The sequence below is a fragment of the Canis lupus genome, chromosome 6, assembly GCF_048164855.1.
Source record: "Canis lupus baileyi chromosome 6, mCanLup2.hap1, whole genome shotgun sequence".
NCBI classification, from domain to species: Eukaryota; Metazoa; Chordata; class Mammalia; order Carnivora; family Canidae; genus Canis; species Canis lupus.
In genome coordinates, this window is record NC_132843.1 from 17,803,002 (window position 1) to 17,825,163 (window position 22,162).

At 40.9% G+C, this 22,162-nt stretch overlaps 1 long non-coding RNA gene across 1 annotated transcript; it reads left to right on the forward strand.

The window, feature by feature from the left end:
* The first annotated feature begins 286 nt into the window (after positions 1-286).
* Positions 287-2,391, forward strand: LOC140634661 (uncharacterized). Its single transcript, XR_012032063.1, has 2 exons — positions 287-417; positions 1,705-2,391. It is a non-coding gene; the product is annotated as an uncharacterized lncRNA (long non-coding RNA).
* Positions 2,392-22,162: the final 19,771 nt, after the last annotated feature.

The following is a 22,162-nucleotide window of genomic DNA, read 5'->3' on the forward strand; positions in this document are numbered from 1 at the left end:
AGGGAGGGCAGTGTAGCAGGGCACACTCAGTGCAGGGCCTAGCTCAGCAAATGCTAGTGGGTGAATTCATGAATGGAAAGTGTAGCCACAGCAGGGCAGTGACAGTTCTCTGGGAGCTCTCCCAAAGGGGGCTGTGAGAGAGGAAATTTGGCAGGAGGTCCCAGAGCCAATGGGTCCTCCAGTTCAGAGCTTGTGCAAGACACCGTGGTCATGGGGACAGCAGGAGGCGATAGAGTTGGATGGGAAACAAGGTCGGGAGAGCTGCCTGCTGTGACTGGCTGCTGGGGAAGGGTTTGGCTCATTAGGAAAAGTTCAGCGAGGCCACATCATCCGCTTCCTTCCTCGATGATGATGGGCCTAGGGTATCTTCCTTCATCCTTATGTCTGCCCTGTGAAGTCTGGAGTGAATGCTGAGAGGTGAGTGGCTGACCTGGGCTAGCCCACATGTAGGAGCACATCTGACATGCCCAGGATTTGGGGTGACCCATGGCAGGTGGCCAAACAGTGCAGGTGAGGCCTCATTGTTAACAAGGGAGCCCTTGTGGAATCCAAACTCCTTGCTGTAACCTGAAGATCACTCTGGACTCTGACCTGAAATACACGCTTCTCCGAAAGACCCCTGTCTGTTCCTGAAGTTGAGGAAGCTCATTTACGCCTCAGACCTTTGCACTTGCTACTCTGTCTGCTTCAAATTGTTTTCTCTGGCTCGTAGAAGGGCTGGATCCTTTGTCAAAATCAGTTCGGAGCCACATACCTCCTCCCCTGGAAGGTTCTTCTCACTGCCCCCGTCAGATACAGTGACCTGCCCAGAATCATCATTATCATATTGCTCGGTTTCATTTTCTTCAGAGTGTTTATGGTTACTCAAATCATTTTATTGCCTTGATTCCTTGCTTAATATGCCTCCCCTGGGAGTCTAAGCTTTAGGGGAACAGACACCTAATTTGTCCATTGTTAGGGCCCTACTTCTCAGGGAAGTGCTGAGCAGGTAGTAGGTGCTCAATAAATACCTTTGGAACAAATGAATGAATATGAGCATCACTCTAAATGTACTAAACTTGGCTTTACATGTTCACTCAATCTCTGTTGCCAGTATATTTTGCTGGTATCTGGTTCAACATACTAGCACACTGTTTTATAACTACAAAATGATGGAATTTAGTTGAATGCAATGCCAGGAATAGAGTTGGATTTATGTAAGATCACAAAAGGGAGAGTAAACCATGTGATCTTAAATCCTCCAATATGATTTACTGTAAAGTGGGGAAAAAAAAGCAGGTTTCTGAGCAGCATTTTTATAAATATTATGTTTTCTTATTTCTCCCCTTAATAAAGAGAAAAGCCACCTTGATGCTCATTTGGGGTTCAGCACTTAAAAAGTTCAAAACTGAGAACCAGTGAGGAAATTCAATCCTGCCTATTCATTTGGAAATGTTCCTTTGGAGAATTTCCTGTTCTCGTTTTTTTTTTTTTTTACGGGGAGAACACACTTTAGTTCTTTCCTGAAGCAGCTTTACTTTCTCTCGTTTTCCTGATTTTAAGGAAACCCCATCAACCCAGACAGGGCTTCTAGATGTCTTAATGGAGAGGTATCACCAGGAAGGCCCGTTCATCCCTGGTTTTGACTTTCAAGTTTCCTTAGAGCACTTCCCTTCACTTATCTTTACTACTCTGACTTGCCATTCTTTCTTCTCTTGCTTCTAGAACATATTTATTTCAATGTCCTGCTTACAATTGAAATTTAACATAACATAGACATGGCCAACTAGCACATGAGAAAATGCTCCGCATCACTGTGCCATCAGGGAAATACAAATCAAAACCACAATGAGATCCCACCTCACACCAGTGAGAATGGGGAAAATTAACAAGACAAGAAACAACAAATGTTGGAGAGGATGTGGAGAAAGGGGACCCTCTTGAACTGTTGGTGGGAATGTGAACTGGTGCAGCCACTCTGGAAAACTGTGTGGAGGTTCCTCAAAGAGTTAAAAATAGACCTGCCCTACGACCCAGCAATTGAACTGCTGGAGATTTACCCCAAAGATACAGATGCAGTGAAATGCTGGGACACCTGCACCTCAATGTTTATAGCAGCAATGTCCACAATAGCCAAACTGTGGAAGGAGCCTCTGTGTCCATCGAAAGATGAATGGATAAAGAAGGTGTGGTATATGTATACAGTGGAATATTACTCAGCCATTAGAAACGACAAACACCCACTGTCTGCTTCAATGTGGAGGGACCTGGAGGGTATTGTGCTGAGTGAAATAAGTCAATTGGAAAAGTACAAACATTATATGGTCTCATTCATTTGGGGAATATAAAAATTAGTGAAAGGGAATAAAGGGAAAGGAGTGAAAATATCAATGAGGGTGGCAAAACATGAGAGACACCTAACTCTGGGAAATGAACAAGGGGTAGTGGAAGGGGAAGTGGGCAGGGGGTTGGGGTGACTGGGTGATGGGCACTGAGGGGGGTACTTGGCGGGATGAGCACTGGGTGTTAAGGTATGTGTTGGCAAATTGAACTCCAATAAAAAAAATTTAAAAATAAATAAAAATAATAAATTTAAAAAATAATAAAAGTTGAACAAAAAAAAGAAATTTAACATAGCAAAATAGCCCAATATTTAACGGCCAGAACCAATACCTCCTCTCCAATTCCCGGAAGGCCTTCAGAAGTCCCTGAGAAGGAAGATCTTGGGATTACTTTGTACTCCTTTTCCTATAGGAGCATCTTATGAACAATGTCCCCAGTCTCCAGGCTTTTCTGGCCCTGGAGGCCCCTGAGGCCCTCCAGCTTTTGCTTGGGTCTTGGGCAGGAGGGGTCTGTTGATATTCTTGCTATCTCATTCAGTGCCCCCATGGCGTCTACCTCCTTGGTTCACAGACCAGAGTCAGCCTCTGTGCTGGGGCTGGCTGATAAAAATGCCTCTTTTTGAAACCCACAGTTCTGAGGAAGGGAGGCACTGAGGAAAAAGTCCCCTAAGGACACGCACTTTCTAAGGTGATAAGTGCTAAGAAGGGAAAGGACAGGGTGCTCTGAGGCAAAATAACTCACTTGAGTGACCCTACTTAGGTTGCAGAGCCAAGAAGTCAGTCAGGAGGAGATTTTAACCTGCAACTTGAAAATTGAGTAGGGGCTGGCAAAGCAAAAACATGAGATTGTGGGAAAAAGGCACCAGGTTAGGAAACTACATGCAAAGTATCTGAAGAGGAATAAGCTGTTTTCTGGGCTGGGGCTTAATGAATGTCAGGAGAAAAGGAATCAGGCAGTGAGAATGAGGGATATGAGGTGATGTTGGGGAGATGGTCGAGGGGAATTTGTAGGCCATGTTCAGAATGGACATTTTAGTGTAAAAAACAAATGAAGCTAGTGATGGAATCTGAGCAAGGAAGTTAATATTTACAATCTGGAGGATGGATTGGAAGGAGTAGAGTGTGCAGTCAAGGAGACTAGTTAGAAGTTTATTGCAGGGGAGATGGTAGAGGTGGGAAACATGGATTGATTCAAGGGACACTTTGGAGATAACCATGAGGGTCTTCAGTGTTAGATTAAGGTGGGGCCTGTGGGAGGGGGGTGTTAGAATAAACTTTGGATTTCTGCCTTGAGTGCTTGGTTGTGCAGGGAGATCCCTTAGTCATATTGGCTAAAATTTGGAGAGGAACAGATTTGGGGGCTGGAGTTCACGAGCTGAATTTAGGACAGGTTGGTTTGAGATGTCTTAGGTATCAAAAGGAGATGGCATGTTGATGGATTGTTATACAGAAGTGGGGAGGAAGTAAATATGTGGGGACATTGGCATAAAGAAGGTAGTTAAAATGACAAGAATGGATGAGATTGTCTGGGAAGAGAGAAGAGAAAAGAAGGCAATCAGTTTGCCCTTATCTAACATGACACTAAATAACCAGTCAATCATGTCAACAAATCAACAATTTCTTGTTAATTGGAATTGTCTGTTTAACTGGGTTGACCCATTTCATGTGTGAGCCCTAGAAACTCCTGATATGGACAAGGTTGAATAAATTAATATTTCTCATTCCTTCTTAGGCATCATCTACCTATAGGAATACAGAGGAAGAAAATTAAATCAACACTTTCTTGCCCCCTTTCCCCTTTTGTGTGAAACTAAAAGATAGAAACAGTCTCCGGACTCCAAAACATGTCAGTTTTTTTAAAAAAATGATTTTATTTATTTATTTGAGAGAGAGAGAGAGAGAACACACATGAGAAGGGAGGAGGGGCAGAGGGAGAAGCAAACTCCCTGCTGAGCAGGAAGCCCAACTTGGGGCTGGATCAATCCCAGGACCCTGCGATTATGACCTGAGCTGAAGGCAGGCATTGAACCAACTGAGCCACCCAGGTACCACTATGAGAAAGCTTTTGAAAGGACCTGAGATATAGCAGAAACCATGAGGAAGGAAGTGAAGAGAAGAAATACAGAGACTAGGGAGAGTGATATCACGTCTCAGAAAGTGCCAGAAAGAAATATTTCTCCATGGCAAGAGACTCCTTCCCAGAACATAGATCTATTTCTTCTCCCTAGACCTGGTTTGGTTTAGAGAAGCAGAGGAAGTGGTACCATACAAAGACTCACACAGACATGCCATATTGGTAGGAAACTTCCATATCTGTGGCAGTAGAGAAGAAGAAATCTCTGGGTTATAAAACCTGTCAACTGGAAGACTACCCTGACTTTTCTCTTATCTCCAGGAAACTCCTGGATAGAGTTGGTTCAGGGCAATCTAACCTTTTCAATACTGAGCAATAAAAGTAAGGTAGTGTGGCACTAACATAAAGATACTGAAAAAAAACGAAAGAAATGAGTAGCAATAGAAAGAAGACCTATCTTGAATCTGTTACAGTAGAGCACATAAAAATTGTGACTAAACATTTTGCCATGAATTTTTAAAAATTAAATAATTGCCTTTAAGAAGGAAGCCCCTGCCCCATTCCAGGTGTAGGAAATCAGAGGAGATAAGGCAAGGAGACGAAGTAGGAGTTAGCAGGAAAAATGTGGGAGCAAAAAAAAAGCATCATAGAAATGAAAGCAAAGTTGAAAGGAGATTAACAATGGATGCCACTGAACACATATAAGGAATTTAGAAAGTAGAAGGGAGAGAAGCTAGCAAAATAATTGGAAACAAAATGGAAATTTAAAAGGAATCAAAAGAAAAAAAGATATATGGAAGACAAAAGGCAATCCAAAATTCACAAAATGAGAGTCTCCAAAGACAAAAACCCAAATAATGAAAGTTCGAAAAACCGAAAACATACATAAAATTATATGATGGAACTGAGATTGCTGCATCAATCAATATAAATGAGCTTAACTTGCCCACTAAAAGAAAATATTTCCAGCTTTACTCAAAAAGGGAAGCCTTACTCTGGACCAGAGCCAACCCTAAAATAAAGTGACTCAGAAAAGTTGCAAATAAACTAATGGGCAAATGAAAACAATAAGAAAGCAAGCCTTGAGACACGAACATCAGCCAAGGTAGAATGCAAGCCAAAAGGCATTAACTGAGTCAAAGAAGGGATTTATTTATAATACTAAATGACGCAATAATGCACAATGAAAATATCACAGTCATGGTAGCTATACGCCGAACCACAGTATCACCATTCGTGAAGTAGAAATAACAGAAAATAAAGGAGAATAATATGGAGACACAGCAAAATAGGAGACACAAAGAGTGTCTCAACTGGACAAAAGGGCAGCAAAATAGAGATATTTTGAAACACAAAACAAACAACTTCCATTAGAAATTTTGAAGCTAAAAAAAAAAAAGAAATTTTGAAGCTTGCTCTTTAACAGCTCCTAGGTCAAGGAGGAAATGAAAACTCCAGTAAGAAAACACTAATAATTGGGGCACCTGGGTGGCTCAGCGGGTTAAGCCTCTGCCTTTGGCTCAGGTCATGATCCCAGGGTGCTGGGGTGGAGCCCCACATCAGGCTCCCTGCTCAGCGGGGAGTCTGCTTCTCCCTCTCCCTCTGCCACTCCCCAGTTGTGTGCTCTCTTTCTGAAATAGGTAAATAAAATCTTAAAAAAAAGAAAACATTGATAATTAAAGCACTGCACTTCAGAGTCTAATGGATACAGCAAAACAGTGCTCAGAAGAAACTTCATAGCCACATATACATGAATTAGTCAAAACCAAAAAGTAAAAATAAACCAATTAAGGAGTGGTATCTGGTAGTCTCGTGAATGCACGCTCTGTCTTCTTTCCAACCAGAATGATATCAAATCCGACCTGAGTGTTGAAGCGAGATTTGATTTTGCTATCCCACAGACATTGTCTTAGTGCACGCTTTTCATTTGGAAATATTTGATTGTCAGTCGTCCACCTTTTTTTTTTTTTTTTTTTTGAGACATAGACTTAGGATTATATGAGGTCTTAGCTAACCACTTCTGTCCTACTCTGTCCCCCAGGTGAACAGAGACGAGAGGTAGAGGGATGCATGTGTCAGGAAGGAGATGGAACACACACACAAAAAAAGATAATTGGAGGAAGGTTTATTTATACAGATGTGGATAAGGGCAGTGATTTTCAACCTTGGCTGACATTAGAATCGCCTGGAGAGCTTTTAAAAAGTATCAGTATCCCTGGCTTTTCCTTTTGTAGCACTTTATAACAATTTGTGTTTATTTTATCAATGTCTGTCTTCCCCAAGACTTTAAGCTTTGTAGGAACAGAAACCTCTTCCATTTGGACCCCAAGGGTCTAGTTCGCTGGCTGCTCAGTCATTGCAGAAGTTTTAATTTAACTGCTCTTATGTAAAGCCCATACATTTTAAAGCACTCTAAAGGAGTCCAAGGAGCAGCAGGGTTGGAGACCATGGGTGTTGCAAGTCCTTGAGGGAGAGTGCAGGAACCGGGGCTTGCCAGCAACTGGGCTGTTGCTGCCCTAAAGCTCAAAGGGATTAGCAGAAGGAATGGCTATTGGATTCTGGAAGTGGAAACCAGGCCACCCTAAGAAAAGCAATAACCTTTGATCAAGACACAAAACCAATCTGAGGCAAAGTTGCAGTACTGGCGAATGATGGGACTCTGTCACAGAGCACAATATACTTAATTTGCCAACCATTAAAGGGTCCTGAACATGACTGTAGATACGCATGTGCACTTGCACCCATCATTTGTGTATAATGTGCACATAGGTACAAAGCAATTCTAACGTTCCCTGCCTTGGTCACCTTACAAACACAGCTAAATGGCTAAAGCAGTGGTTGTCAACTGAAGCATGTGCCATGAAGGTTGTTGACACATAGTGTGATGGCCCTCACTCAGAGTTTCTGATTCAGTAGGTCTGGGGTGAGGCTCAAGTTTCTGGTAGGTTTTCAGGTGATGTAGAAGCTGCTGGCCTGAAGACCTCATGACTAAAGTTAAAAGACATCTCTCTTCTGGTTTTGGTTTTTGGTCACTTGCTCTTCTGTTTATGTAAACTCTGCTAATTCACACTCTGGCGACCCAAGTTGGCTTCGTGTGCTAAGTGCAGAGCATCCACAGTGTCCTTCACTGCCACCGCTCTGAGTCCTGTTATTTTTAGCACAGTCTTTATCATGGGAACGTCTTTTACTCTGCTTAGTTCTTTTTTTTTTTTTTTTTTTTTTTTTTTTTTGCTTAGTTCTATTTCTATTAGTTACTTCGAGGGTCCATTCATTGCCAGAAGGCAAGGAGGTATAACTGTCACGTATATCACCAAACTTTGCCAAATGCAACTGTTGACTGTCCCCAGGCTTCATGTTTTTCTCCTAGAGCTGCTCTTGGTGGAGTTACATAATGACATTAGCTTCAGATTGGCCAAACAGCAACCTCTGGCTGTACCTGCCTATGTAATGTTTGAGACATGATTTGGATAATGGAAAAATGGAGATTAATTCCTTTAGAGGGTTGCTATGAGGCCACAATAAGGTAAGATATGCAACAAAAGACCTGGTTCAATGAACATTAGCTAATAATGGGTCACCCAAGATTTTGCAAATAAGCGAACAAACGGGAAGTTTCAGGATGTATGTTACCTGAAGAAAAAATTTACTTTCCTTCTTAGAATTAATTCACTTTTGGGCAATGGATCTCAAGCTATGTTTCCAAAAGCAGTGGGCTTAGTGGTTAAGGACGTACAATCTAAAGTTGGCATTAGAATCTGAACTCTGCCGTGACTAGCTATGCAACTCTGGGGTGTAACCTCCCCTTGGTTTTAGCATCTGTGAAATGAGGATGGGACCAGACCCTTCCTTGAAAGGTTATATGAGGATTAATTAACATAATGCATACACAGGGCTCAGGCCACTCCTTGACATTCCATAAGCATGTAATAAATCTTAATTATTATTAGGTTTCGGAGAACAATGGAGCATGATGAACTTGATCTAGATTTTGTGCTTCAGAAATAATAAATGCAAGCAATAGTAAAAGATTCATAAATAGAATGTTGTTTCCCTTCACTACATTTTTAATCTTCAGGGGTGGGTACAGTTTGGCTTTAGATGAGCACAGAAGGAAAAACAGTGCTTATTCTAATAGTTGATTTCCTCAGACTCCTGCACTTGAGGAGTGTTTTCTGGGTGAGCTGTGTGGGGAGTTTTAACGCTGTGGAGAAAGGCATTGTGCTAAGTATTTCATATATGCTGTGTCAGGTATATCTCACAACGACCCCAGGAGGCCAAGATTTCAAGTCAATGTTTAAGCTCTATAAGGTTGTGTATCTATCATCTATCTTCCAATTAGTTGTTCTATGTTAATATGATTGAATAAAAACTTGAACTATTTTGTTGTGTTCCACATTTGGTTATTCTCTTAAATAGGAATGCACTGAGAATCGTTGTCTGCTTACTTTCATGTCATATTATTAAAAAAACCATCATGGAGATTGGGCCTGAAGGTTTCCTATTGTATTTTTTTTTACTTAGCAATGGGCTACTCTCTCTCTCTCTCTCTCTCTCTCTCTCTCTCTTTCTCTCCAGACTTACACACAGGAATGTAAATCTCTTAAATCAATCCATAGTAAATGACCAGAAATTTTAGAGTACATGAATGAATGTACTGTTTGCTCTAGCCATCCTATCTTGCTTTTAGCACAGATAAATCTCGTCTGCTACTTGCTTAGCATAATTCTCAAGAAATTCTTGTTGAACAAAAATACATCCTATTGAATTCTCTGACACGCCCAGTAACCCAACAGTTAGATCCATCCAAGTTTCCCCTCCTTAGGGTTCTCCTAAGAAAATGGTTTAGGGTTACTGACCCATGTCTTCACATTCCAACCATTTCCTCTTCCAGCTCGCTGATAAATGTTTTCTTCCTAGATGGCCAGTGGGCCTCCTAGACAATGCCTGGTAGGCCCAGCCCCTAGGACTGAAGGAAATATCCAGCCTCCTTTGTTTATAAGCTGCCTGAGCCTAGCAGGTAGGTCATGACTTTAAAAATATTTTCCCCATTCTGAATAGTGGGTGGAATCAATTGAGTTTCTGGCAGAGGCCTTGAGGGGTCACGTTGACACCACCTGCGGCTCTGAAGACGAGTTTGTCGGGTGGAGAGGGGCTGCGGATCCGCTTCCCTGAATTGGACTGGTGGCCACCTGGTGACGGGGCCACTGCCGAGCTGGGCCGAGCCTTCACACCAGCCTGATGAGGGCTACACATGTATTTGCCACTGCCGAGCCGTTTGTAATTCACACGTGCTTTGTGGTTTTAATCTTTCTTTAATCTATAAAGCTATAAAAATTTACGGCGCAATTTTAGAATCAAGAAAAAAAGCTAAATTGCATAGCTCAGTCCTTAAAGTTAACCTCTTTCATCAGACCGAAACTGCAAGGAGAAGGTCTGCAGAGATCCTTTGTGGGCCCCCTGATCTTTTCTCAGTGGTCTCGTCTCCTCCCTTCCCCAGAAGTCACTGGAAGCAGGAGAGCCGCCTCTCTATGACACAGGCAGAAGGAAGCAAACGCAGGCCACGGTATACGAAACGAAGGGAGGTAAAGAACATCTTAGGTAAATACCAGACTACTTATTTTATGATTTTTAAATGTCATTTTTGCTTCAATATTGACTTTTTTTTTTTTTTTTTTTTTTTTTATGGAGGATGAATTATAGATCCCGCAGCACTGGGGGATCCAGGCTTCCTTTCTTCCACACAGCTGGTCAAGTTAAGGATTGAGGTCATGGTAATTAGTTACGAGTTTTTTAGTGGCCGAAGACCAGACCGCTGAGCAAACTCTGCAAGGTGACCCCTCGGGGGAAGACAATACACCCGGGGAAAGAACCCGAACGGGCAACAGAGAAGCAGAAAACCACTTCCCAATCTTGTTGCTACAAACAGATGTTGCCGCCGGCGCTGGCGCTTGCAAGAAGGAAATGCAATACAATCTTTCATTTGTCTGACCGGCTTCTCTCTCCAAGAGCTGGTTTCCAGGCAAATGATTTCAGGGTTGCACAGGGCGGGTAGAAGGCAGCGGAGTTGGAAGCCCTGGTCCTGGGTGACCCGAGGGCTCAGAAATGATGCTGTGCGAAGTGCGAGGGGTTGAGCTGAGGTCACGGGGAGACCCAGAGCCAGAAACCAGGTCACGGGGAAGGAGCGGGCAGCCAGACTTCCAAGAAGAGGTTTCGAGAAACTAGCTAGAGGGAATGAGTGTGAATTGAGATTCCTGGAAGGGAGGTCACAGGAGGCTAACGGGGTGGTGGGGTGGGAGTGGAGAAAGAGAAAACAGAGTTAGTACCACTTCTGCCCTCCTCACCTTACTGGGTGATTTTGATTGTCTGCTTACTGTCTACACACAGAGAGATGTAGGCTTAAAAAACATAGATTGAATTAGGAAACTTCCAATCACATAGACAAAGAGAACTGAATCCAGACCAATGGGGTTAGGAACTGTTGGGAGGAAACCCCTTGGTTGCGTTTGGAAAAGGTGGTTTTTCTTTTAAAACCCAGTTGTGTGTGGGATGCCTGGGTGGCTCAGCAGTTGAGCATCTGCCTTTGGCTCAGGGAGTGATCTTGGGGTCCTGGGATCGAGTCCTCCCCAGGGGGAGCCTGCTTCTCCCCCTCTGCCTATGTCTCTGCCTCTGTCTTTGTGTGTCTCATGAATAAATAAATAAAATCTTTTTAAAAAAATAAAACCCTGTTGTGTGAATTAATTGGCCTGTCTTTCCACTTGCTTGTACAGGCTTGTAGTTCCAATGTGCCTTTTGCCAAAACACACATTATTCCATCAGAGGTGTTAAAGGCAAACACTCCCACAAACGTATAATTATTTGAATCATGAAGTTGTTGTTCTCCATCTTCCTTAATCCAAGAGCTTCTGTAATAGTGTCATTTTGTGTGCAAGCAATGCTACTAGCAATAACTCACATTTATTGAAAACCTGTTGTCTGTATGGCACTGCATTTGTAGCAAGAAGAGTGGCTCCACAACTCACTAAATGTTATGCATCTAGGCATCAGGAATGTTCTGAACAGTGTGCATCTGTTACATCACCGGATTCCACTATAACCCTATAATATGGGTCTGATTAATATCTTTCTCTTTACATATGAGAAAACCAGGGCCCTGAGAAGTTAGAGGAGTCATCCCAAAGCTATGTAACTAGTGAGCGACGGAAGCAGTATTTGAGCCAGAGTAGCTGGTCTCAGAGTCTGAGGTCTGAATGGCAGCGCTAATTTCATTTCGTGCTAATAAAACTCTTTGAAGTAGGTAGCCACTATTGTCATCATTTCCTTTTTATGCACAAGGAGATTGAGAAGCTGAGGTGTTTCAGGAGTACAATGATGATTCAACAATTTTATACATTTTTCAGTGCTCATTGAGATAAGTGTACTCTCTCATTTTTTAGAAAGAAAGAGTGAGAGAGAGTGCAGAAGCTGTTGGCCGGCATGGGTGGGGGGCAAAAGGAGAGGGAGAAAGAGAGAATCTTAAGCAGGGTTTTCACGAATCCGAGATTATGACCTGAGCCAAAACCAAGAATTGAACAGTCAATCAAGTGAGCATCCCAGGCACCCCAAGATAAATATATTCTTAATCCCTTTCACCTATTTCAGCCATCCCCCCACCCACCTCCTCTCTGGTAACCATCTACTGTTTTCTATAGTTAAGAGTCTATATTTTGGTTTCTTTTTTCTTTCTTCATTCATTAGTTTTGTTTCTTAAATTCCACATGTGAGTAAAATCATATGGTATTTGTCTTTCTCTGACTCATTTCACATAGCATTATACCCTTTAGGTCCATCTATGTTGTTACAAATGGCAAGATTTTATTCCTTTTTATGGTTATGCATATATATATGCATACACACACATGCACATGCATAGCGCTCTATCCATTCATCCACGGATGGATACTTGGGCTGCTCCTATATCTTGGCTATTATAAATAATGCTGCAACAAACATAGTGGTGCATACATCTTTTTGAATTAGTTTTTTCATATTCTTTGGGTAAATACCCAAGAGTGAAATTACTGGATCATATGGTATTTCTATTTTTAATTTTTTGAGGAATCTCCATAGTGTTTTCCACAGTGGCTATTCCAGCTTGCATTCCCACCAACAGTTCCTTTTTTCCATCCTCACCAACAATTGTTGTTTCTTGTGTTTTTGATGTTAGCCATTTTGACAGGTGTAAAGTGATTTCTCATTGGGGCCGATATCCAAAATATATAAAAAACTTATACAACTCAACACCAAAACCAAATCATCCAATTACAAATGGGCGGAGGACTTGAATAGACTTTTTGACTTTTTTTTTTTTTTTTTTTTTTTTACAAAGAAGACATACAGATGGCCAATGGACACATGAAAAGATGCTCATCATCACTCATCATCAGGGAAATGCAAATCAGACCTGTGCTTTACAAACATTAGTGTATACATTAATCACCTGGGGATTTTATAAAATATAGATTCTTATTCCAGTGGCCCAACTTGGGGCCCAAGATCCTGCATTTTCAACAAGCTCCCAGCCAATTTTGCTGGGCCACAGACTGCACTGGGCAGTAAAACTTTAAGAGTTGGAGGTCAGGAAACACAAGGTGTTTCTCCACTGCTCCCCACCCCCACAAGGTTATGTAGTGAAGGTGTCTGGAGGTAACAAACCTAGTTTGAGATTCTGGCATTTAAAAGTAAACTCATTATTTTCCTTCTTAAAGCAGCATAGTGATCCATTGACATTCAAGGAGTTTCTTCTACATACATAAGCAACTATACTCTTTTTAACTGACTGAAATCCATGGTGTTATCAAATTCATCCTAAAAGTCATCACTTTCTCCATAAAACATCTCTTTAAATTTCTTTTACACACATTCCTTCTTGATTTGCATTTATGTCCTTTTGTTCTGATCTAATAAACTCAAAGTGATCATCAACCAAAAATTTATAAGATGTATCGAGTTTAATACTTCACTCAGATTGCTTGTAATCACCTACTTTGAAAACTAAATATGGAATCCTATTTTAGTCTATTTCTCTCATTCAGAAGATCTTCCATTTAATTCATTACCTTGAATTTCCTGCATTTTTCTTATCCTCCAGCTTAGCTCTGCCTTTCTTTTCTTTTTTTCTTTAAACACCACTAGATTCTGAACTTCCAATCTATATGTCAATGGTGGCTTACCCAACCCCCTAGAAGGCTATAGTACGATATCCTGGAATTTATGATTTATGCCAAGTTCTCTTGTCAGCCTCACTTCCACTGCCAACTGAGCTGAAAATTGAAATGCTGGCTCAGTCTGTAGAGTCAGACTCTCTTCTGTTGTGTTAACTAATTCATTACTAACCTTAGCTTGAGTGTTTTGCTTACCCAAGAGCACCTCATATTGAAGAATTTAAATTTCACGTGCAATCTCTTTATTCCTTTCCCTCATTGATCAAACTTATTCAGGGCAACAATTATCTCCCTCTGGATACTAATTTTCTCCCCCATTTCATGGCATCCTCAAACAAAGCTCACAGGCACACTGCAATCCTTCATTAACTGAAAACATGCAAAGTGCACAAGTCTTTCCAATGGAAAATTCGATGCAAAAGCCAAATGAGGTAAATTGCATTACTTGACCCGCCCTGGGACAGTTTAAATAGTGTTACATATTAATACCCTGCCAAGTCTCAAGATGATGGGAAGATTCTCATCAGAGCCCAAAGTAGTTAGTGAAGGAGGAGACCACCCCTGCCACAAACAGATGCAGTCCTGCTGATAATCACTGATGGGCCTCTGATGAGAAATACTCAGACACATTGTTCAAGTGGGCAGAAAATGACAGAACAAGTTAACCCAGGTCACTGTGACTAGACACCCTCTCAACTTAGTAGCCAGTTAATGCATTCATGATCTTTTTCCATAGCCACACGTTTCACTTTATAACTTCACTTATTGTATGTGGAATTGTTTGTAGTTGAATTATTACTCTTGCTATTTTCCATGTCTTACTATACTCATCTCCTAGAAATACAGTCTCCCTACCATGTATTTTTATTCCTCCAGCCTTAATTTGTTTGAATTACAATTATTCTATGAAGTTTCTTTTGGTTGTGCAGACAGGGAGGGAGCAGCAGTACTTCAAGACAATCTCTGTTAAAAGCCACAGGGTTTCCATCTATCCAAGATTACTAAGAATAATTTTGAGTATTCCTGTCCACTGACTCCTGACTCCCATAGCTGTAATGTCATCAGTGTCTGATTCAGCTTTTCCTGAACTTTGGATCCCAGACTGCCCTTGGAAAAGTGAAAAGTTCCCACAAATTGGTAACTCCCAAAACTAATTGCTTAATTCACTATCCAAGTGTCTGACTTTTCTGGATTGCAGAGCGAACGTGATCACATAGCCTCATACCTAACTAAGTGTTCATGCCCTTGTACTTTGGCTCTGTCCAGGCTCAGTGATCCCAGTGAGTTTCAATGACTTGAATAATTTTATAATAATGTGTAATTATAATGTTAATATTGATAATTATAATTAAAATCCCTCCAACTTCAAGATTGGATTGACTTCCACAATATTCATTTACCTTCATTTAGGAAATGTTTAGTACAAAGTCTTGCCATGTTGAAACTAGGCTTATTTGGGTGCATCTTGCCTGCTGGAGTAGTCTGAGTGACCACCAGCCTTACTCTCCAGCCCTCTGAGTAATGGATTCACACCACTGTTTGGCAGTTCTGCATATTCAGACCTTGGGAAGGATTCCTGGTGTTAGGACCTACACACACATTAAATGCCTTCATGGGGTCAGGGAAGAGCAGCCAAGGTTAATGTGCTCTGGTCCCTGATATCTTGTCACGTGTCTCTTCTCTATTGTGCTGCAAGCATCATATCTGCAAACATCATGTCTGCAGGACATGTGTTGTGACCAGAATACACAATATGAGTCCTAAAGCATGTGACTGACAATGCTATTCAACAAGTAGTCCAGAGGAACACTAGCCAAACATTGTGGCTGTGGCTTCTGAATCCAGAAAGTTCCTCTGTAGGGGTCTCAAAGGGGCTGTGGGCTCTGCAGTGTCCCCTGTCATCAGAACCTGTTAATTCCTTCATGTCTCCGAGTTTGGCAGTGACAAAGGGTACTGTATCTTTGTCATCACAGATTGGCTAACTTTTTTCTCTGTAGAGCATCTTGCATGAGCTGGAACAGCTTGCTGGATGTTTTCTTCACTAAGATGGGTGATGATGGTTAAACGCACACATGAGCACCCGGGCTACACTTCCCACTGGGGAGACATATATGCAAACACATTAATGTATATATTTAATTGGGTTATAATCTATTGACCATAGATACTAAGGCACTGAGCAAGCAATTAACAAAACAGCTTTGACTAAATATAGTTAGCACTAAATATAGTTGGTTAATTGGTATTTAATATGCTTATTAAATGTCAATTAAGTATCTTTAGCAATGAATTGGTACCTAATTAACTTACTATAGCTATCCTGTTACTTGACATTTGAACAGCTAAATATTCTCTACAAGTTTAATGTTTTAATAAGAAACAAATTATCCATGTATTGCTCATGAATTTTTCAGTTAGTTTAATGGGATTTAAATGTATCTCTCAACTCGGATACATGTTTTTCTTATAATCAACTGGTATTTTATATTTCAGATCACTTTTAAACTTAAAGGGCTGAACACGTGAGAAGAAAGAGCTCTAGAAGTCAGAAATCCGGTGGTTTGGTCTGGTTCTACCAGTGACACCCCATGTCATCTTAGACATGTTGTTTCACTGCTCTGGAGCTTCCATTCTCTCATCTGCAATATAACGTTAAGAATAAAAGTTGCAATTACTGTAAGAGTACAGTTGCCTACAACATATGAAGGTGCTTAAATAAGCAAGACATTTTCTGGAAAATAATGATTAAAAATTCTTAAGAATGTTGTGTGTCATCATTATATTGATGGCATCTTCATGTTCATATATAAATCCTTAAAATAATTTATTGTTGGAATAGCAATTGAATGGCATCATTTTCTGAATTGCCCCTAAAGTGTATTATAAACTTGGTTTCATTAAATCTCCAGCTGCAGAGATATCTGGGCTCTTCTTCATAACAGACATGCCTTTCTGTTCTGGCCTTTTGCCCTTTTATCTGCTTCTGCTCATTTACTTTATAGGTTTAAGCAGGTAGCAAACTGTGGGTGTTTTATGCAGAAATTGTTGGGGTTTGACAATGGTTCTATCTCAGTGTGTTTTGTGTTTTAAATATTGTATTTACTTACCTAGTTTATGGTCTTAACTGAGCTCTGTGTTGATTCTACCAGGTGCTGGTATTATAAAGCTAGTTGATGATTTTTTTTTTTAAGATTTTATCTATTTATTCATGAGAGACACAGAGAGAGAGGCAGAAACACAGACAGAGGGAGAAGCAGGCTCCATGCAGGGAGCCCGACCATTGGGTCTCGATCCTGGGACTCCAGAATCAGGCCCAGGGCCAAAGGCAGTGCTAAACCACTGAGCCACCCAGGCTGCCCTAGTTGATGATTTATAATCTTAGCAGGCTTCTTTCTTGGATGGTAGCACACAGCAATGAAAGCATTGTGTCTCCATTTATGTTCTCTTGTTTTACATCTTCTGCACTTCATCAACAAGGCTTCTTTTATTAAATACTTGCAATAATTTCAGTGCCAATTACCCTATCTTGATTCACTACACCAGAACCTTCACACTCATCAAGCATTTGCTTTGCTCATGCTGTAAACGACAAATTAAGTAGAAAAGAGGAGCCTGGCGTGTCTACTTTAGAATTTGTTGTTGGGTCTTTTATAAATGATTTCATGGCTTGTGTTTTGTTCTATTTTTTAAAGTATTTATGGTTTCAAACTATGCCCATCATTACTGACTAATTTATAGAGGTTGCGGTCGGCCTTGTCATCTTGGCTTAACCCAATTTTGTTTCCAGGGGCAATATACATTGTGGAAGTTAATTGTTCCCTAACCACTTTTTCCATATGGCAGAGTGAGTCTCTCTGTAATGGCTTTGGAATGATTTATCTAACATTTTGTCACAATCCCTTGGATTGCTTGAGAAATCTCGTGGATCTTTGTTGGGCTATAGTGTGCTACCAAGTGAGTATATTGAAACTGCTACCTTAAACCCACTGATTGCCTTAATTTTATCGCCTGCATGGAGATTAGTTTATAATATTTTCTCCACCAGTGAACTAAATGTATTATCTTTATTACCATTGTTGATGCTATTGTTAGACAGGTGCAAAAATATTCCTATCTCTGCTATTTCTGAATCTTCCCCGATGGACCTGAAGTTTGTGATTAGCACTACATTAGTCATTCATTGACATATATGAAGTTCCCAATTCATGCTGGAGAGAATTGCAGACTTTCAGTTGGAAGTCTAACTTCAGATCGAAGTTAGAAGAGACAGACGATTGTGTGCTACCTCAAAAGGCCGAGACAGTATAGTACGGTGTCTAAAGCCAGACTCAGGTCAGAAAGTTACAGGCTCTTATCTCCACTCTGCTAGTGATGGAAAGTGACTCTGCTTCGATTTCTGCATCTGTAAATAGAAGAGGGAGAATAAAACCTACCCTGTGGGGCTGGAGAGGATCATAAGGGAGATGGTATGTTTCAAGTACGTAGTATGACACCTTGCAAATGATAAGTTCTCCAAAAATCAACTGTAATTGAAATAGAATGCTTTCTAAAATATCTCAACATTAAGTATTATTTGAGCAAGTGGAAGAACAAGGAAACACTTTTTAAAGTATGCTATGCTATGCTTCCTTAGTCAACTGAAGAAAAGCAAAGAGGAAAAAAGCATATTTATTTCCCCATCCCTGTATAATGAACCGTCTTGATGGCATTGTTTGAAACACAGTGAAGAAGTTTTGGTATTTATAAAACATATCATGTTTTGAAATACTTGGTATATGTATTTTAACTTGAGTGTATCAGGCCACTAGAACAAAGACATTCAATTTCCATGTCAAGATGATAACTGGATTATTTAGATGTCAAAAGTACGAGATGTGCATTAAATCGCTTTCTGCCTTGGTAAAGTGAGATTCTGCATGGGAGATGTACACACACTAGTCCTGTGTAAGTCAAACAAATAAATGTGATCTGCACTCAGGCAAAAGAACAGGATAAGCACTTGTGAATCAAACACTTGCATTCAAAGAGAGCTGAGTTCACCAAGGCTGACTATCAAGACATAGCCATTCAGCCTTCACATGTGTACTTAAATTGGCATGTATGAGTGCATTCACCAGTCCTTTTACATTAAGAAGAGAGCTATTTTATGAAACAGGCCATCAAGCAGAATCCATGCCACTTCATCACTCTGAGATTATAATAGAAACACGTGTGCGTGTGCGCACGCGCGCGCGCGCGCACACACACACACACACACCCCATCCTGAGCCTGGGAGTAACCTTAAGGCAATTCACGACTGGATATTGGGCATCCACCATGGCCAGGCAGGGCTTGTGCTGGGCTCTGGGGAGCCAAAGATGAAGAAGACAGGGAACTTGTGATCCAGCAGTGAAGACAGCGGCATATGCATATTCCCTTGCAGTGATCCACACAGTTCCAAACAAAGAGCTTTGGAGGCACGAAAGAGGCAGCAGGTAATTCTGCTACACAGGGTAGGGGGCACAGAGAAAGAGGAGAGCACGTTGGTGAACAAAATCAATTATCCAGTTTCTAAAACATAATGCTATTTGTATTTCATAATCTATGGAGTTCCAATACCAATGCCTGTAGAATTTAAACCCTTGGTTTATTCTACTATATGTGCCAGCATACTTGCTCTTACTGCCACCAAAGATAACTGTAGGTTACAATGAGGATTAAAATCGGATAGAAGTGAATCGAAAGTCATTTTGATGATCCTCTCTTCTTCTTTCTTCAAAGTGGCTGGCTGTTATATCTAAGTGAGTGGTTATTTTGATGTTAAGTGAAAGGATTTGCAACTTAGAAAATTACCTGGTATCACATGCTTGTTATAATATTAACTAATTTCTCACAACTGCCCTGAAAATTTAATTAGCATTGACATGTATTGACAAAGTCTGGCCTTAAATCTTCTCCCTCTCAAAAATAATCACAATTATTAGTACTATTATTTAAAGAGTGCATTCACATGGATTATCCAATTCAAATCTCCTGACACCCGCGGGTTTATCAAGTACATGAACTATTATGATGGCATACCTACTTGTCATCTGTTTCCAAATGTTTCCCATCACATCCATTCACCATACTGCCTTCAAGGTACGATTTCCAAAAGACAGAACTGTTTATGTCCTTTGCTTAAAAGCCTTCTGTGATCCTGAATGTCTAGTGAAATAACCTAGACAGCTTGTCTAGGTATTCAAGACCACTTATGAGTTGACATCAATCTAGCCTTCCTGTCTCATGTTCTGGCAATCTTGGTGATCCTTACCAATCACACCTAACTATTCTACTGTTCTTTGAGCCTGTCTTGTCCTTCTGGACACGAGGCTTTTGGACATGCTTCTAAATTCCAAAGCCCTCTTGTCTCATTTTCTGCCATGTGAACCTGTACTTTAAGACCCAGTTTAATTGTTACTTCTGTGAAGCTTTCCTGACCTTATTCTTAAAAGTTAATGTGATGCGACCTTAACACATACACATATCTCTATGGAAGCACATGGACACATGTCTATTGAAATAGGTATCCTGTAATTTGCAGTTATTCATTTATGAGTATGTCTCTCTCCTTGATTAGAATCATCATAAGCATCTCCAGAATAGGACAAGGTATCTGTATATGCCGGGTACATTTTGGAGGATTTTCCCATAAATATAGTGTATATAATCAAATACCATTATCCTCATTTCACAAAAGAGGGATTTGGTGCTCAAAGAGGTTTACTGATTTGTCTGAGGTCATGATTCACGAGCAGAAGAGCTAATGCAAGACCCTTGCCCATACTTCATAGTGTCAACTACTCACCATAATGTCTACAGATTTTAGGCTTCCTGAGAGTCATCATTTATGGATTGATTTTTTTTTCCCATTTAGCACACAATTATAGGTACTGTATTAGTTTTCTTGGGCTACCATAACAAAGTACCACAGATGCGGTGGCTTAAACAACAGAAATTTATTTCCTCACAATTCTGGAGAGTAAGAGTCCAAGATCAAGCTATTGGCAAGATGATTTCTTCTGAGGCTTTCCTGCTTTGCTCATAGCCATCTTCTTCCACTGTCTTCACATGGTCTCTCTTTGTGTCTGTGTCCTAATTTCCTCTTCTAATAAGGACACCATTCAGATTGGATTAGAGTCCACCATAATGACCTCATTTCAACTTAATTATCTCCCTAGAGGCTCCATCTCTCAAAACAGTCACATTCTGAGGCACAGAGGGTTAGGATTTCGAGATATACGTTTAGGGGGAATGCAATTCAGTCCATACAGAGTACCTGATATGTGCCAGACACCTTGGTAAGTGCTAAGCTGGGCAAGCTCTGAAGCTGACCCCAATGATATTCACAAAGTCAGTAACCCATCACACACTATCTTTTTCACTGACTCAGGCATTTGCATTAGGGGAAGGGACATAAGAGAAACCATAGACACAGTCTCCTAAGACAATTAATTAGCCAGGAGAGATTATTTATACATGTTACTTCCTCCTGGTCACTGTCAATACCTCCAACGACTTTGGGGTCTTTTGCTCCAGAACAGTCAAAGCTTCAGAGAAGTCAAAAAAGGTGTCCTGTTCTAAATGGTAGCATTCCTATCTTAAAATGTCTTGTCTAACATTGGGATGACTTAATAGAACAACGCCACAGATACACTGACCACGTCAGTACTTTTGACTTTCCTTATCATTTGTGCTCTGGCAGCAAATGGTTAATATCACAAAACCAGTGCTGTAAGGAAACTTGCCAAAATCTACAGGGCAATCCAGGAGTGCAGCATGAATTCAAAATCCTTTCCCCTGAGTGCCTAAGTCCTTTCTTAATGCCGTGAATCATAGGATAAAGGATTTTAGGTAAAAGCTGGAAAGTTTTCTCTTTATACAGTCAAAAGCCAAGATTTCTCATGCTTTTCTGAAGGAAATATATCCTGTAAATGATGACAATCTCGGTCACAGCCTTAATGCCCACATAAAAGAGCAATTGTGAGACAGACACCTTCCTCCTGTCTTCTCTCTGAGTCCCTCGAGTGTCCCCACCACTGTTAAATCATCATGCCCTTTCTTCTCTACGGTAACAGTGAGCCTGGAAGGACCAAACATCTAAAGTATCTACTCCCAGGGGCTTCTTCTAACTCAATAGGAGAGTTTAAGACTCCTGACAAAGTCTCCTGTCTTTTTCTCCCTTCATGTCCCCTTCAGCATCTTCCGTTTCTATTTTCCCTCTGTGATGTGAGGTATTACAAATTCAGAAATGCAGTGTTGTATGAATACTGGAGAACTCAAAGACCAAAGGAGCTATGAGTAAACACACAACGCGCTATCTGAAACAGTGGAGCCCCAGACAAGGCATTAAGGTCTGACCTTGTCAACCTGGGTTCAGAGTGCAAAGATCAGGCACAGGGAATTTTACCGGGGGAATCCAGGCATAAATAAACAAGGCCTGTAGTGTTCCAGTAACATGCAGCCATACTCCCTGCATACTGACTTGACCCTTGACCCTTGACAACTGCTTGCACAGCCTTCATCCTCAGACTTTTTTCATGTGTTG